Source organism: Canis lupus, chromosome 4, assembly GCF_011100685.1.
Source record: "Canis lupus familiaris isolate Mischka breed German Shepherd chromosome 4, alternate assembly UU_Cfam_GSD_1.0, whole genome shotgun sequence".
Classification (NCBI taxonomy): Eukaryota; Metazoa; Chordata; class Mammalia; order Carnivora; family Canidae; genus Canis; species Canis lupus.
This window is the reverse complement of record NC_049225.1, coordinates 31,341,642-31,359,695: the sequence shown is the minus strand read 5'-3', so window position 1 is coordinate 31,359,695 and position 18,054 is coordinate 31,341,642. Positions and strand designations below refer to the sequence as shown.

General features: G+C 39.4%; 1 long non-coding RNA gene across 3 annotated transcripts; it reads left to right on the top strand.

Moving 5' to 3' along the window:
- Positions 1-4,663: 4,663 nt before the first annotated feature.
- On the top strand, positions 4,664-6,848 carry LOC119871492. 3 transcript variants are annotated; one of them, XR_005358060.1, is made up of 3 exons: positions 4,664-4,768; positions 5,617-5,839; positions 6,566-6,848. It is a non-coding gene; the product is annotated as an uncharacterized LOC119871492 (long non-coding RNA). The 3 variants fall into 3 exon arrangements; XR_005358059.1 differs by having other exon boundaries at positions 4,679-4,806; XR_005358058.1 differs by lacking the exon at positions 4,664-4,768 and adding an exon at positions 5,180-5,303.
- The last annotated feature ends 11,206 nt before the right edge of the window (positions 6,849-18,054 follow it).

Here is an 18,054-nt window from a genome sequence, read left to right as displayed (position 1 = left end):
AAAAAGAAAGCTACACTGTCTGAAATTTTTTCTAATTTGATAGAATAATCATTATGATATTTGGTGTTTTGTTCAAGGATCCCTATTAAATTGTCCCATCTTAAGCCCCATCTTAACCCCGTTTTCTCTGTAATGGCTTTTGTGCCAACCCATATCAAAATCAGGCTACTTCATTTTTATTGATGTGAGATGCTAACTCAGCCCTTCCTAGCTGTGATTCTTTTTCTAGTATCAGCTCTGTTCTCTGCCAAGTGATTTAGAAGCATAAACCTAGAAATCTCGGCTCAGATTATGACCATTTGTAAGGCTAGTAACTTCAGTAGCGGGACCCAGTAGAGTAAACCAGACCACGAACGTGCAAGTATTTGCCTGACTTGACAGAGACCTTACAAATGCTACATAAGCACAGTGCCAAAAGATGAAGATAAACGATTCCATGTAAGCCAAACATGGTGTTTTGGTGTATTTTGAACATATATATGTGTCTGGAAGAGTAAGAGAAGTCTGTTGGAAATAACTCCAAACAGAGGAGTGGGCTTGCATCCCAGCTCTGCGTCACATTAAGTGTGAAGCTGTCGACAATAAGGTTGCGTGTCCGTGAGTTTAAGATCATCCTCTGCACAAGGGGGTAGGTAGTAATGCTTTCTCCATATGATCGGTGAGAGGACCACATACCATAAAGCACGCAGAGGACTCGTGCTCCCTCTGGCATATCAGTACCAAGATAAAATGCCATGAAAATAATGGTCCCAGGAAAGAAAATGTTAATTACAAGTGTATTTTAGGTAAGTCACTCTGAGAGAAGAAATAGAGTCACAATGACCAGTACAAAGGTGAGCCTCCACTCCCTTTCCTGAAACAGGCAACTCCTTTTATTTTTTTATTTTTATTTTTTTTAATAGGCAACTCCTTTTAAAGTCTTCCAAAGACACATGACACATCTTAGGCATGTGTCATCTTAGGTTCAATGTTCAATGGTCTTCAGATCCAGGCACTGAAATGCTTCTGTCTACTTTCATGGATTAAAGGGCCAGTGATATCAAAGTGACTCCCTCTATAGGGCAACCCATTTCTATAGGAATTCTTGTCTTTCATCCAAGGAGAATTTGTGCAGAAACAGTCTAGGGGCTGTATACTGTGCAGTTCCCTGTTTGGCTCCTTCCCTCCAAAATATGTCCATTATCTGTGCATGAAATTTGTGAATCTTGACCCTCTCTTCCCTCCTGTTCATAGTAAGACACTTGATCCCTTTTGTAAATGAAAAGCTGGCAGGATTGTTTTGTTCGGTTGGTTGTTGTTTTTGTTTTGCTTTAATACTTGAGACCTGGAGCGAGCAATGCTTAGTTTTCAAGCTGTATCTCCTGGTACATGCATAAGGTGTTCATACGCCGAAATGGTTAATTAAAACATCACTTTAAGGACTTAGTTAAAAGGCTTTCTATGAACCCCCTCCCCCCAGCAACAAGAACATCTTCATTCCTCAGTCCATTCTTAAAGAACAGTCATTCTTCACAAGAGATAGACTGGATATTTTTTTCACTTTTCCTTATAGAATGGGAGAAGAAGGCTAAGTTGTGGTTTCTTGAGTCAATAGTCTAGAAATAATGATTTTTTTAACTTGTCTCTCATCTTCCTTATATGCATATGAAGGACAAATTTCCCAGATTTTAATCCTATTTTCTATCTTCTAAGAATTTGGTCTTCTCTGGAATCTTATCATACTTCCTTCTTCTTCTTGAAAACAAATAATTCATCAATTTTGTCTTCAGTTGCTATAGCTTCCCATAGTTTTTATTTCCTGATAAATTTACCACCTTATATTGTACATGCTGACTTAAGCCATTAAGGCAAATGGGCCTACAATGCACAATGAGTTGGAGTTTAGTACAAGTAAGTCAGGGTACCTTGTCTTCACTGGGGATAACGGCCTACGGATTCTTCCTCCTTTCTTTTACCTTTTGTGCGTTCTTTTATCTAAGTCTTTAATTTTCATACATGATCAATTCCACTTCTGCATTTGTAATTTTCCCTCTGCTACTTTTTCCTCCCTCCTTCTCCTCCTCCTCCTCCTCCTCCTCCTCCTCCTCTTCTTCTTCTTCTTCTTCTCCTTCTTCTTCTTCCTCTTCTTCTTCCTGACTCCTACAACTTCTCCTCCTCCTTCTTCCTCTTCTTCTTGACTTGATCTTGAACTTGCCCCTACTTCTGATTTTTTTTTTTTTAACTATCCCTACTGGTTCTTTCAACTTCTGATTTTTTTCAGCCTGTCAGAATATCAGCTCCCTATATTTAAATCCTCACCTTGAGCAGTGTCCTAGCTGGTAATACTAGACATTATTTTTTCTTTTCTTTTATTTTTTTAAGATTTTATTTATTTATTTGACACAGAGAGAAAGAGAGCACAAGCAGGGAAAGGCAAAGGGAGAGAGAAAGAAGCAGATTTGCCAATGAGCAGGGATCCCAATGCAGGGCTTGATCCCAGGGCCCCAGGATCATGACCCAAGTTGAAGGAAGAAGCTTAACTGACTGAACCACCCAGGCACCTCTTTGCCGGACATAATTGAATTCTTGTTTTGTTACTTTGCTTTAATAGTTTTATTTCATCTCTTTTTTAATTATATACTGACTTTATTTTTTAAGAACTAGACAGCAAGTAAATAATAAATCATTTACTTTATACATCAAATGCTTGAGCCAAAAACACCCATCTAAACTCTAATATAAGTATCTCAAACTCTACTAATCAACATGTAAACATAGAGAGATCACTAACATAGAGAATGACAAGGTTGAAGAATGGAATGGTCTTGATATCTCCCTCTTCTCCCTGCTGACTTCAAAGGACTGTTATCTTTTGAATAGAACAACTTAAAGTCTTTCTTTTCAGGCCAGAAAAAAAAAAAAAAAAAGAAGCAGTGTTTAGTATAATAAAATCTTATGACAAAGAAACTGTGAAAAGTCCACAGAACTTATTAACATGCAGTAATGGATTTGTGTTCCATATATGCATACAACTAGATATTATTAATTGGGAGTAATTGAGGGAGAGAGACGCCATTCCACTTGAATTTCAAACTTTTAGATATTAGAAGAGTTTCAGAGAAATACAATTTTATCATTATAAATACATTCACTAATACAAACTACTAGTAAATTACTTCTAAATTGGTTTCCTGCCAGATATGATTTAATAATGAAAGCATTCCTTATTCCTAAATGTTTCTTTAAAATGCCCAGAATGATGAATAAGACAGGAGGATATTTTCCTCAAGCAACTTGCAGTCTAGAAAGCAGGTAGGATTCTAAATAAGCACACCAACAGGGACAAAAGCTCGAGATCCACAGCGGCCCCAGGTGAAGAGCACACAGAGTTCTATGAAAAGCCCAAGAAAAAGTGATCTCACTTGCAAGGGAGCATTGATCTTATGCACAGTGCTTGCACAATAAATGTTTCATTTCAGCCACACGTTGTGTTGTATGTCAGAGTGTTATGGAAAATTTTAAGAAAGAGTTGGAAAGGACCTTAAGAACTTTTAAGTTTAGAAACTCTTCATTTTACAGATAAGAAAATGTTTGGCATGAGCTCTGAAAAGAGAGAGGTGAAGGGAAAGAAGAAAGGATTCCAAGTAAATTAAAGAACACAATTACTCCAATGTTTATAGCAGCAATGTCTACTGTGGAGGGAGCCCAGATGTCCATCCACAAATATATATATATATATATATATATATATATATATATATATATATAATGGATTTTATATATTATATATAATATGTATAATTTATATATAATGGAATATTATTCAGCCATAAAAAAGAATGAGGTCTTAACATTTACATTAACATGGATGGAACTGGAGGGTATTATGCTGAGTGAAATAATCAGTCAGAGAAAGACAATCATCATATAGTTCCACTCACGTGGAATATAAAAAATAGTGCAGAGGATCATAGGGATAGGGAGGGAAAATTGAATGGGAAGAACTCAAAGAGGCAGAGAAAAACCATGAGAGACTCTTACTCTAGGAAACACTCTGAAGGTTGCTGGAAGGAAAGGGGTGAGGGATGGGGTAACTGGGGGATGGGCATTAAGGAGGGCACGTGATGCGATAAGCAAGCACTGTTATATGCAACTGATGAATTACTGAACTCTACATCTGAAACTAATGATGTACTATAAGTTGGCTAAATGAATTTAAATAAAAAGAAAGAAGAACCCAGTCATAAATCAATAGAGGAAAATAGAGATGGTAATTATTGGGTTTTTCAGAGAACAGGTCCTCTTGGAACAGACATATTTTTAATTATTAATTAATTAATTAATTAATTAAGTTTTAAAAGTAGGCTTCACACCCAGCGTGCAGCCCAACATGGGGCTTAAACTCAGGACCCTGATTTCAAGACCTGAGATGAACCCAAGAGTGAGAGGCCCAATGGAGTGAGCCACCCAGATGCCCCAGAAACAGACATTTTAAACACCTGTTGTATTTAAATACCTCAACTTGCAGGGCTTCCTCTGTCTTCTGATTCATCTGTGTGACCTAACATGCACAATTTCAATGACCTGGATAAAAGAAGCCACCACTCACTTTATGTTAAACTGGATTGGTTTAAAAAGGTGTGTTGAGGCCACACTGTGGAATTCTGGTTTCACGGTCTGTTGTGACATCAGCTGTCACCACATTCTATAAATCACTCTCATATTGGCTGAATGGGTCCAACCTGAGCTGTTAGGATGGGAATTGAACATATTTATTCTTTCAGAAGCGGTAATTGGACGTCTATTAGGTGGTGGGCCTTTAACGAGGTACCAGGATGAAAACCAGTCAAAATAATAATTAAAATAATTCTAATCTTTTACTTGTATCTGTCAAAAAAAATTAATCATATTCCAATAAACTTGACAATACTCATCTCTCTTCCGTTTGTCACAACTTCCTCTAGCCTCAGGCTGCTAGAGAGCTGGGGGCTCATCATCAGGACTCGGAAGCCCTTCCTCCGTCTGCTCAGCCAACTTCCTATTGGCCTCTTTTTTTTTTTTTTTTTGAGGGAATATAGCCATTTATTATGTATGACACCCACCTATTGGCCTCTTTACTCCACTTGCCCCACCTTCTCAGATCCATACCATATAGATCAGCCTAGCCTCATTCTTTTTCAGCTCCCTCCCCGCTGTCCCCGTTTCTCAGACCCAGCTCTCCTCTGCTCATTTTTTGGTTACATCTGGAAGTTCTAAAATCCATTTTTGTAGGAAGTCACACACTGGAGAGGGTGGGGGAGGACGGAGAAGTCAAGCAGGCCAAGGTAACATTGTCCCAAGGAACTGGGAGGCAGATGGGGTGGGAGGCAGCCTAGAGCAGCAGAAATTGCCATCCTGTTTCCTCCTTTAACTGCCTTCCTCTATCTGTGTTTCACCATGTCACAGTGTTCTCCTGGTCAATCTTTGCAGACTGTCTCTCTCACACACACATATATGTGGACGCACACCCTCCCCCCAAATATAATGTGACTCCTAAAAGTCCCAATTGTTTCTACGATAGCACACCTCCTTATTAGGAGGCACATAGATACTAGCAGGTGTAGTCTGTTTATGACATTCTTTGTATCTCTCCTCCAGATTTGAAACTGGTGGATGGACGGCTTCTCAGGGAACAGACACAACACTATCGGACCCTCCCACTCAGAATCCTTATGCGTTAAACCTGCTCAAGAATATGTGCTTACCTGTTGACAACCCTCCCAGTTCCCAGCTGCCACTGGATGTCCCTCCTAGCCAATGCTGAAATGCAATCACATTTGCCATCCTTCTTGGGGTCTCTGAAGAGTAAATAGATGCTCAGGTACCCCTGCCCAGCACCCCCAGCGTTAGCACATCAGAGGCGATTGTTTCCAAACCTGGCCTTGATTTTGCACCTGGGTGTGTTTGTGTGACTCTGACGATGATGGAGGGGCTTGTTGACTCATACTATGTCAGACATGGCTTCTTGGTGGCAGTTCTGTAAGAATCTGAGTTTGTCGCTGCTTTATTTCAGCCTTCTGCTGTCCTCCTAGAGCTTCGGGTCTGAACTTCCTTACTCGTCCTGGCTTCCCAGTCACCACACCCCCTTTTGTCTTCTGTCTGGATTGATTTCATCAATGGGAAGACCTTGAGGCTCTCTGTAGTAACACTGCAGTCCAATATACTATATTAATGTTGTGACAGATATACCCCATGGTGACCCGTCATCAGTCATACCTTCGTGTTAATCCCTTTGTCTACTGTGGAAACCATGATCTTCTTACCAATTCAATATGGCAAAGGTGACGGGATGCCATTCCCATGGTTGTTGCGTGGCAACGATGAAAGGATTTTAAGATGTAATTAAGGTTCCTAATCTATTGACTTTGAGTTAGTTAAAAGATGGATTATCCCTGGGTGGGTCTCACCATATTAAAAATGAAAGCTTATTAAAAATAAGCTTTTAAAAGAAGATTCAATCCATCCCTGAAGTTAGGAGCTCCTAGTAACAGAGACTGTCATTCATTCATTCTCTCCCCCACTATCTCTCTGTGTTTGATGAATCAAGCTGCCATGAATTCTACACTTACAAGAGCCCAAGCTCTGCCGACACCCAAGAGGGCTAAGTGGATCCTTCTCTATTCAGACCACCAAATAGAAGCACAGTCTACTCAACACCTTGCTCTAAGCTTTGTGAAATTCTGAGCTCAGGACCCAAGTAACTTGTGCTCAGACTCTTGATCCACAGAAATTGTGTGATAAGAAATGAAGAATGTTTTAAGCTGTTAAATTTCTGGCGATTTGTTATGTGGAAAGTAATATCACTACTCATATTAAATACATTCAACTTAGCTGCTTCTGAGTAACCAGAAGTCTTTATTCTGCAACCCACTCAAATATGATGTACTCCTGGGTTTTTTTGTTCGTGTTTTATTTTCTTGCTTTTGGTCTAGTGTAAAAATGGAGGGCACTTATCCTTATTACTGTCATAAAGCTATTTTTTGGCATAAGAATTTTATCACTATCATGGATTCCTTTCAGTATTCTTCAAAAAATATCAGTCTATGGTCCCCTAAGTGTTTTTGCATATAATCAATAATATTTCTACCTCTCTGAGCCTGAGCCTCTTTATCATTGTTCTATGGATTATTTTTGCAGCGACACCTAATCCCCAAAATAAACTGTTTTCTTTGCAGCTTTGTAGTTTGGCTATCCCAGTCATGCTCAAGTTTTCTTGTTCTGGGACCATGTGTCTTACTGTGTCCTTTTCAAAGCGGACAGTGAGAGTGTAGGAGAGCAAATGAACACATGGGTATCTCTTAACATTTCCACCCAGTGGTGGTACAGGTTATTTTTACTCATATTCCATTACTCAGAATGCTATGGACTGAATTACTTCCCTTCTAAAATTCATATGTAGAAGCCATAACCCCCAGTATGACTGTGTCCGGAGATGGGGTCTTTGGGAGGTGATTAGGTCATGAAAGTGGAGACCGCATAATAGGATCAGAGTGTTTATAAGGTCAGACATCATGGAATCTCTCTCTCCTCTCCCTCTCTCTCTGCCATATGAGGATACAGCAAGAAAATAGCCATCTGTCAGCCAGGAAGAGAGTCCTCATCAGAATCCAACCATTCTGGCACCCTGATCTCAGACTTCTAGCCTCCAGAGCTGTGAGAAATAGATTTCTGCTGTTTAAGTCACACATCTATGGTATTTTGTTGTGGTAGTTGCAGCTGACTAAGACACAGAGCAAGACACTTGGCAAAACCCAAAGTAAGCAGACAGAGAAGTATATTTCAACCGACAGGTGTGGAGGGGAGGAGGAGTATATTTGTTAATAGCACAGTGGATGCTATTACAGGTGCCAAGGTCATATTTCAGCTCTTGGCATGCTACCTATCACTACGATCTTGACTTTAAACTTACTAGTAACCTATATCATCATCATTCCAGAGTCTGTTTAATTAATAGAATATTTGATCTTGATCACAAAAGCAAAGCAAAAGTCTTAAGCAGATAAAATAGATAAGACCTTCTTGAGATATCTATGTGATATCAAAAGTTTGGAGGAAAAATAAAACAACACAGACCATAAGCTCCACCTGTATAGTTCATGCTGTATTAGGTACTTTGCAAAGTGTTGTTCAAGTTAGAGAACATGCATGAGTTTGCGTTTCCGGTTAAGATTTTAAGAACTAAATAGAATCTTTCTCCAAACTATAAACATATTACTAGGATATCATCTCCTCTGGAACTCTTCAACATTTTTGCATAATCCCTGATTTGATGGACCCTTCCTCATCAGTTACATTGTTCCAACAGCTTAGCAGTCAGGATGAAAATATGCTTTTCCCTCACTTTTATAGTGACAGTTTTCATCCTGATAGACTATAGCTAGGTGCTGGAGCTCAAATCCTAAATCCTGTACATTAGTCCTTCAGCATAATACCTTAGGAAAACAAAGATGATTCAGCCCCAAAATGATGTGATTCTGAAGAAACATAGTATTTACCACCCAAAAGTAAAGAAACGTAGAATTCTTTGCTTTTGCTTTTCACAAGGTATCAGAGAGACTTGTAGTAACTTTAGTCACAGAAATTTGTGTCAAACCATTTTCCTATTAATGCTCTGAACAACTTGTGTGTGTATATATATATATATATATATATATATATATATATATATATTAATTCTCTTCTACCTATAGTACAGATACCTCTCTCACACTCTCATGGCTTGCATGGTCTTTTTTTTTTTCTTAAAATATCTATCTATCTATCTATCTATCTATCTATCTATCAATCTATCTATCTATTTATTTATTTATTGGGCTGAGGAGGGGCAGAGGGAGAGGGAGAGGGAGAGATTCCCAAGCAGACACTGTGTTGAGTGCAGAGCCCCATGTGGGGCTCAGTCTCATGACTCTGGAGATCATGACCTGAGCTGCAACCAGGAGTTCCACACTCAACCTACTATGCCACCCAGGTGCCCTGGCTTGCCTCCTCTTGTATAGATTGATTTGTCCTCTCTTGTAAGATAGTAGCTCCCTTGCCCTGGCAGAGGGGTGGAAATAGGAAGCAAACAGGGTCACTGGTACATAATTCTTTTAGCTGGGTTGGGGTGGGGGCAGTCTGTGAACATGCCTCTGTTTATAGTTTTCAGCATGGAGTTTTAAGGCCTAATTGGTCATTTTTTAAGATCTCAGCAACCAGATTCTGAAAGAGACCTTAAAGTCGTAAGGTAAAGATCTGATGTTTCAGCACTGCCAGGATGCAGGCCTAGATGTAGGCATATTGAGTCAGACTGTTACAAGATTTGTCTGGTTTGTTCTAAAGACACTTCTAGCATATAGTCATCGCTGTTATTATCTCAGTATAACTTCTACCGAACAGCACTAAAAGTGTCCCTTAAGAATGTATTCCTAACTTCTTTTCTATCTGGCAGCCCTTTAAATATTTGTTGACCACTCATGCATATTATTGGACTGAATAAATATCACTTCAAATGCTTTTATATGATGTGGACTTAAGTGTCCTTATCATCCTGGTCGTCCTACACCAAAGCAATATTTATCTGTAACTTTCATTGTTTGCCCTACACTCTAGTGGTTTGACAAACAAAGGGTAGAAGAGGCTCTATTATACTATAGTCCTACTAATTTGGTTTAAATTTCTGTAGCATTTTCGGAGGGAGAATAGCATAGTTTTGTAAGATCTCCAATTTAGAGGTAAACTACCTGGCTTCACAGACAGCTGTGTGCTAGATACCTCAATAAATCTATACAGTCCCAATTTCATGGAGTTTTGCAAGATTCCAATGAGATAATGCTCACAAAGAGCATCCATGATAACTGGCATATAATAACAATGCAGCTAATCTAAATTATTATTATTTTACTACTCTGAAAATATTAGAATAGAATTTCAGAGTAATGCCTGGTTCTGGCCATGACAAGATGACAACTATCAGAACCACGTTTCTTCCTTAAGGGATTATAAGAGATTGGCAAAGAGTAATAAAAGAAAATGCTTTGTAGATGTGATACCTCAACAATCCAGTTTTAGAATTTACAGGCAACTTAATTTCCTGGCATCAGATATTGCGGGCAACATTTTAAAATACTATTATTGCCTCTGTATCACATTCCTTGTAGTTAATTCGACCTATTTAATGAACCCCATTGCCCAAATGAAGACCTCTCTTCCCCACTGTCCAGTGGCATAAAAAGGAATCTACTCAGATCTGGAGATTATCTTTGAACAGCTACAATTTGATCTCTTTGAAGACCATCAACACAGTAGCAGCAATAATGGCACCATTTGGGTAATTTCTATGCACCATGCATCAAACTTAGACACACACACATGCACTCACTCACTCACATGATCTTGTGTCTGGTTTCCACATCAATCATGTAGGAATAATGATTATAACAGTTACAGAATTGGCAGCAGCTACTCAACTCTCTCAGTCACAGGGACATTAGAGGGATTAAAAAAAAAAAAAAAAAACAGAGCCTGGATGTGTTTTTTCTAAGATCTGCCACATTTGCCAGGAGGACTTGCATTTGTGATCAGGACTGTTTCATCGGCACCTTTCCCACCTTCGGCAGTGCTCCCACAAGGCCATTCCAAACATCAGCTCAGCGTTCCTTTGGCAAATACATTACAACTCTTAAGGTTTCAATAGAATTTTAGTACTAAAAGGTGCTTTCATAAACATTATCTCATTTAAGACTCACTAAAACCCTAGAGCAAAGAACCTTTAAAGAACCTTTAAAGAGTTTAGTAACCCTTGTAGGGAAGCATGCCAGGTTATCCATCGGGTGAAGGAATTAAGACTCAAATTCAAATCCTTATGCTATGTGGTCCCTTCACGTCACATACCACCACACAAGGCCACATTCTGAGAGCCTGGGCCCAGGAGCCACCTGGTCTAAATAGGGAATCTGTTTCTACCACTCACTCTGGGTATGGCCCTGGGAAAGTCACAGGACCTCTCTTAGTATCTGTTTCTACTTAAAAAATGGTCAAAGAAATCCCCATCCCATAGAGTTGATGTTAAAGCACTTTTGCAAACCTGCAAGTGTTTAACAGAGGTTCGTGGGTGTTCATCACTCACATATGGAATGTGAGAGTAATGTTTTCCAGAGATTCAGGACTCATTTCCATACTGTCAGAGTGATAGTTATTGCCTGATCATTGCTCTCCACAGTTTGACTCACCATCTCAAAGTGTGAGCCTAATAAAAATGAACAGACAACTTTTAGCCATTGGTAGATATTTAAACATAAGACCTGACTTTATTTTTCAGTTTGGGAAGTCTTTTTCAATATCTCTTAATTTCTTCTACTCATCTTAATTTCTTCTCCCACACTCTTGCAGATGAAGAAAAGTCAATAAAGAGTGAGCATTGATTTTGCTTCCTAAGAAATTTTTCTTTTTTTAGAAAAAGAGAGAGAGACAGAGCAAGAGGGAGCATGAGCTGGGGAAGGGGCAGAAGGAGAGGGAGAGAGAACCCCAAGCAGACTCCACATCAATGTGGAGCCTGATCTCATGACCCTGAGATCATGACCTGAGCTGAAATCAAGAGTCAGCTGTTCATCCGGCTGTACCACCCAGACACCCTTAGAAGTCCATTTCAATAACTATAGAAAGTACATTTTTAATAAATGTAGAAAGTTGCATAATTGGGGCAGATGATTCATGACATTCTGCATTTCCTTTATATTCTGGTGAAAAGAAATGTAAACCTCGACCAACCAGCTTAGTACTTTTGGTCCAGTGCTTCATCTACACGAAATAGTGAATAAAATTACAAAAAAATTAAGAAGCGTTTCGTAACTTTCAATATGTCTTCACCATATACACATATTATCTCTCTCTATATATATATCACATATCAGGGAAAAATTACAAAATGTCAGTGTGAGAACTGGCTGGCTGCACTTGCTTTATATGGCAGTGCCATTGGTGAGGTGCTTAGGATTTGTCCATTGCACATCTTCTTCCTGAATCACAGTAAATGAGGCAAAGCCGTAAGTGACCCTTCCCAATTCCACTAATCCCATTCAAGTTCCTAAGACAGGATTTCAAGAGCGATCGCAGTAAGAAGCATCATTTATAGCTAACCAAATATTGCTGATTTTTTAAAAAGTTATTCCGTTTCCCAGGCCTTTCCCTTTCTTTAACTAATCAGTCTATCCTCTTTCAGTATAATCCATCCCATGGAATTAGAGCAAATCGGTTTAACACTTCAAGCAAATTATAGAGTCAATAGAAGAGTTGGCAAAAAGAAAGCGCATTCACCTATGGGTGCTTGAAACTTGTTTTCTTTAATAACTGATGATGGAAAGGCAAAGGGATATATAGCACAACAAGGTGGAAAACCACTAGCTTTACATAAATTCAAGAGTGCAAATGATGTCTGCTTTCTTTCTGTGGGTATACTGAAATATCCTCCACTTTTATAAATATTTTCCCTCAACCCTCATACTCTCTGGAGCTCTCCCTTTCTTCCTCCACCCCCTACACTCCTGAATCCAGCAGGCTTCCTACTGGCGGTCTCTGCATCCCCAGAATTTACTCATTCTCTGACTCCTTTACAATCTAGCTTCCATTCTTTTTCTCTCATTAAAATCACTAGCTTTTAACATGGCCACAAAAGGCTCCTTTAGGCCAAAAGCTATGATCTATTTTCTATTCTCTTTCTCTTTGATCTCTGCAGAGTTCTAATTTATTTTTCACTTTTTCTTCCTTAGAATTCTCTACTCCCTTATATTCCTGAGCACTACCTTCTCTTCACACTCCTACCATCTTTTGATGTACTTCTCCTGGGCTTCTGGGCTGGTCCCTACCCCTCATATATATACCTCCACCAGAAACCAATTTTCAATTTTCTGCTCATGAAAGTCTATACACTCTTCCTTTGAGAGTTCAGTCATCTATTAATGTTTTTTTCACTAGGCAATCATTTATTACATTTCTAACATGATTCAAGAAATGTGTTAAAAGCTACGGGATACAAAGATGAAAGTTGTTAAAAAAAGAGCTTAATTATCAAATTACCACCAACATGATTATATTCTTTCAAATCTAAATATATTACTCTCACTTCTTTTGTGAGTGCCAACATATTGCATCCCTGGGCATCAGTGCAATAGCATCACACTCAAAATATACCTAAAAATGAACTCATTCTCTTTCTTCCAACTCACCTGATCCTCTGAACTCTGTTTGAGCCTGCCAGGATACAGCATTGTCCCTGTTACTCAAGCTCCATGTATTGAAGTCATTGTGACTATGATTTCTTATATCACCATCCTATTTAAGTAATTAGTAATTCCTATCAGTTAGTCTGAGTCACAGCTATTGGGTCTATTCCTTCCTTTTCAACTGCTATTGGGTTTCCCTCACGTTAAGTCAGAGCGATTAAACTGTCTTTCAGTATCTAGAAGTTGTGCCCAAGCCCCGCTCACCCCCTACTTCCAACCTCTTTCATTCTTTATTGCTGGAATCATTTAGATGAATGCAAATCAGAATCAATGTCCCCAAATCCTCGATGATTCTGCACTGTTTAAATAATCAGTTGGGGGATCCTCCACAAGCTAGTCTCAATCTGTGTGTCCAGTGTCAGCTCCCCCTGTTCTTTTTTTTTAATTTTTTTATTTATTTATGATAGTTACAGAGAGAGAGAGAGAGAGAGAGAGAGAGAGGCAGAGACACAGGAAGAGGGAGAAGCAGGCTCCATGCACCGGGAGCCCGACGTGGGATTCGATCCCGGGTCTCCAGGATCGCGCCCTGGGCCAAAGGCAGGCGCCAAACTGCTGCGCCACCCAGGGATCCCCCCCTGTTCTTTATCATAAACTTGAAGCTCTTTATTGAAGGCATTCTACATCTTACCAATAAAATTTTGGTCTCAGGTCCTTTCGATGTGCTGAGCCTCCATAAGTCTTCCTCTCCTCTGCTCTATTGATCACGCTACTCTTCCCAGATAGATTAACTTGCCTTTTACCAACTTATAGATCACTTTTGCCAAATTGTACATCCTTTCTTCTATTATACTCCAGCCTTTGATTCCTTCCCATAACTGGTGTTATGCCTTACTTATTATCTTCACCGTTTATTTGGCACTGCATTCATAGATTCTCTAGCAATTCTTATATTTCATTCAAGAAATGTGAAACAGGAAATACGAATATCTGATAAGATCAATGGTACAGTAATAGTCTAGCTAGCCTCTCAGAAACCAACTATACCAATATTTTTAGAGATCATCTTCAATTTTTCTACTGTGTTTTCAATCAATGCAAATATGTGGTTCTTTGTCTCCAGTTGGGTCTTTGGACTCTTGAAGGCTGGTCTGAATTTTATTACATTTGTTTTTGCAGTGCTTGACATGTAGAATGAACTCAATTAAGGGTTCGTTAATATAGAATGCTGGATGACAATTAAACATGTAGCCAAAATTAAAAATTATATATTTATGTGTAAATATATGTGTGATCATTATGTGTAATGATCTACGTAATTAACATTTGTACTGTTTAAAAACAAAATGTAACTGAGTAAATTCAAAGCTCTAACTGGCTTTCTTCAACAATTCATGGATGGGCAGGATACCATCTAGCCTGTAGAGAGGAGTTCTGAGGAGTTGTACAAATGGAAGGTTTTATGGGAAGGGGTTGGGGCAAAGAGGTTATTAGCAAAAGAAAAGAAGGTATTGTTTCAGGCAGGAAGGACACCTTATTTTGGGGGAAAGGGAAAGGCAGGGTTTTTAGCTTGCGGATTACCTCACTGGTTGATCAGGAAATTTCAGATTGACTGTTAAAAGGTCACGTTCCTGGGCAAGTTGAAATTGTAATTAAGTCTTAGCTTGCTGCTGATAGGGGCAAGTGATTCCATTTTGGGCTTGTTTCTTTTTTAAGTAGCAATAGTTGGCATACATCGTGATAGTTGAGGGTATATCAGTTCTGTTTAGTTCTGCCTACAGAACACCATGGCAGTACTGAAAACATAGTGTAAACTTGTTGAATAAATGAATGTATTAAAATCACACTCTAGGGGGCATGTATTACAGGGGGTTCACATGGAAACCTCTTGTGAATTATCCATTTATATCGAATTATCTCTTACACAGTCTTTAAATAGATATTTACTGTCAGCTGATCATATAGTATGCTGCCAATGTAATTTTTCCAATGATAGTAAATATTGTCACAGCCAATATTTGGTTATGTGAGAGAGAAAGAGAAGAAAAGCAGCAAAATTTCCATTTTGGGACCTGCAAAAACCGTCAAAGGGATGAATGCATTAATTAAGTGTTGGGGCACAATTGCATATAATTCACTGATAGCAATATATTAACAGTGTATAAATCAGATATCCCCCAAAACAGAAGATTTATATTCAGTTCAGTTTAAAACAGTAGGCATGATTGTCTGCAACTATGTGACAGTAACATCATCTAACCTGCCTTCCACTCCCCATCTCTTCCAAGGGAATTGCCAGAGCCCCAGGACAAGGATGGTCGTGGTCTGCTGGTTTTCTTTTTGGTGTGTTTTCTGTTTTTATTTTGAGAGAGAGAGAGAGAGAGAGAGAAAGTGTGGCGAGAGGAGGCACGGAGGCAAGGAGGGGCAGAGGGAGAAGGAGAGAATTTCAAGCAGATGGCAGGTCCAGCAGGAAGCCTGACTGAGGGCTAGATCTCAGGACCCTGAGATCATGACCTAAGCTGCAATCAAGAGTTGGATGCTTAACCAATTTTGCAACCAACCCATGCGTCCCCTGAACTGCCGTTTTAAGGGGGACAAAATTGAGCGTGAAGAATGAAGGGTTAATGCTCTATCTGCAGGTTTTCTTTTTTTTTTTTTAAGATTTTATTTATCTATTCATGTGAGGCACAGAGAGAAAGGCAGAGACACAGGCAGAGGAAGAAGCAGGATCCCTGCGAGGAGCCTGATGTGGAACTCGATCCTAGGACCTTGGGGTCATGGCCTGAGCCAAAGGCAGACGCTCAGTGGTTGAGCCACCTAGGCGTCCCAGGTTTTATTTTCTCATGGTCAGTCACTTCACCTACTCAGTGTGGTCAGCCTCTGTTGGAATTCAGGGTTTGGGGTTCTTTTCTTTCTCTTTATTGCTGGTAGAAGCTGACTATAGAGACTACTTCACCTTTATTTAAAGTGTCAGCCTTCCTACATTAGAGAAAATGACACTTTGAGGTAGACAAGCAGAACTCAGATTTTTAGGGTGAGTTCTGGAGCCCACGGCCCCCAGTTCCTCCCTCCCTTCTGATGGGCCTGGTGCTGTTCTCTTGGTTTATACGTCCTCTGGTCATCCCGCATCTGGGCGTCTGCCTACAGTCAGTGTAGTTGGTTGGCCCAGTTAGGGACTGATTCAGGATTAATTCCTGAGAACTCCCCATTTCTCAGTCTCCAGTAGAAAAAAGATCATGAGGTACTAGTGGGATGAGAGCAGCTTGTGTAGGAAAACAGATGTCTGACTTCATCAGGCTTATTTGTGTGGGTGTCTGCGTGCATGTAATTGCATCTGTCAAAGAGGCTTGAAAACTGCCTATTATTTGATGCACACACCTCAGAACAGTGCCGATCAGCAAAGAAAATTTGCTTTCCCAGAACAACAGCAGCAACAGAGGCAGGAACAATAACAGAAAACCAACCAAATTACTGCCAAGCCACTCCTACATTGATGCATCTCAAACACTTGTGATTATACATTCGTAGGAAACCGATGTGAATTTTGGCCACGGCCACTTTTTCTAGGGTAATTATAAGCCAGGGGTATCCATAGATGGAACAAGGCTAGGCCTTGTTTTAATCCAACCTCTTCATTTTGCTGGGGAAAAAAATCCCAAGATTTTAATTGGGGATTAGATCAGACCAAAGGTCCACAATTAAGTCAGAGGAAGTGCTAAGATCACACCCTGTCTCTCCTCTCAGTCCAGTGATCTATCCTCTTCACCAAATGGTCTTTTCCTTCTTGCCAATTGTTCTAAGCTCTAGTGATCTTTCTCATTTAAATAACATAGGGATTTAGACACAATGAAAATATAATACCTTTTAAATATTAATGTGGATGTCACGATGCATATATGTATATAATATACCTATTATTATCTTTACTCAGTGTTCAATTTTATGCCTTAAATGCAAATCAGATCTAGCCATTTTCTCATGTGGCGGAACAAACAAGCAAGCAAATTACCTTAGAAACTAGTGCAAAGATATTTGGTTTTTCACTATCTAAAATCTCTCTCTCTTTTTCACACACACACACACATACACACACACACACATCTGGTTGTTAGTTGAAATTAATCCTCATTTTAATTTTCCAGGTCACTGAATATTTGTCCATAGTCTCCTGCTATTTCTCCTTGATTAAAAATTTCCTTCTCTGCTAGAATGTTGCTTCAGTTTTCAGCATACATGTGATTTGGATTTAGTCAAAGTTCCATTGCAGCAGTCTGGTGACTTGCATATAGTCGTAAACACAAGGAGTATGTGAAATTGAAGAGTAAATTCTGTGCTAACTCTTCTGAGGAGGTGAGACCTTCCCCTTTGCTCGGGCTGGAGGAACAGTAGATTGATCCCATACTGCATCCCAAGTGAAGGGGCTGTTAGCTAATTCAGGGTTTTGTTTTGCTAAAAGATAGGAAAGGCATTAATTGGAAGGGAAAAAGAAAGGAGAGATGGGGTGTGTGTGCTCATTTTAAGAACTTTGAAGATGAAAAATCAGATAGGTCCAATAAGAATTTTATTGTTTGTGCTATGTGTTATAGCTTTTCTTGCCCATCTCCCCATGAGATAAATCTTCACTAAAATACTGATGTTTTAACATGTTAAGTGGTTAGATCAGTTTTTAAATTTTGCCAAGTGCTATGTCTTGTTTCAAGGTGAATGAGAGGCAAGAACAGGGACAGCCTATGCCTGCCTGTATCTCTCTCTTCCTCACCTGTGTGTGTGTGTGTCTGCAACAATCCAGAAGCACCAGGGAAGATGGCTTCCCAGACATCACCTCTCTGCAAAAGCCAGAGGA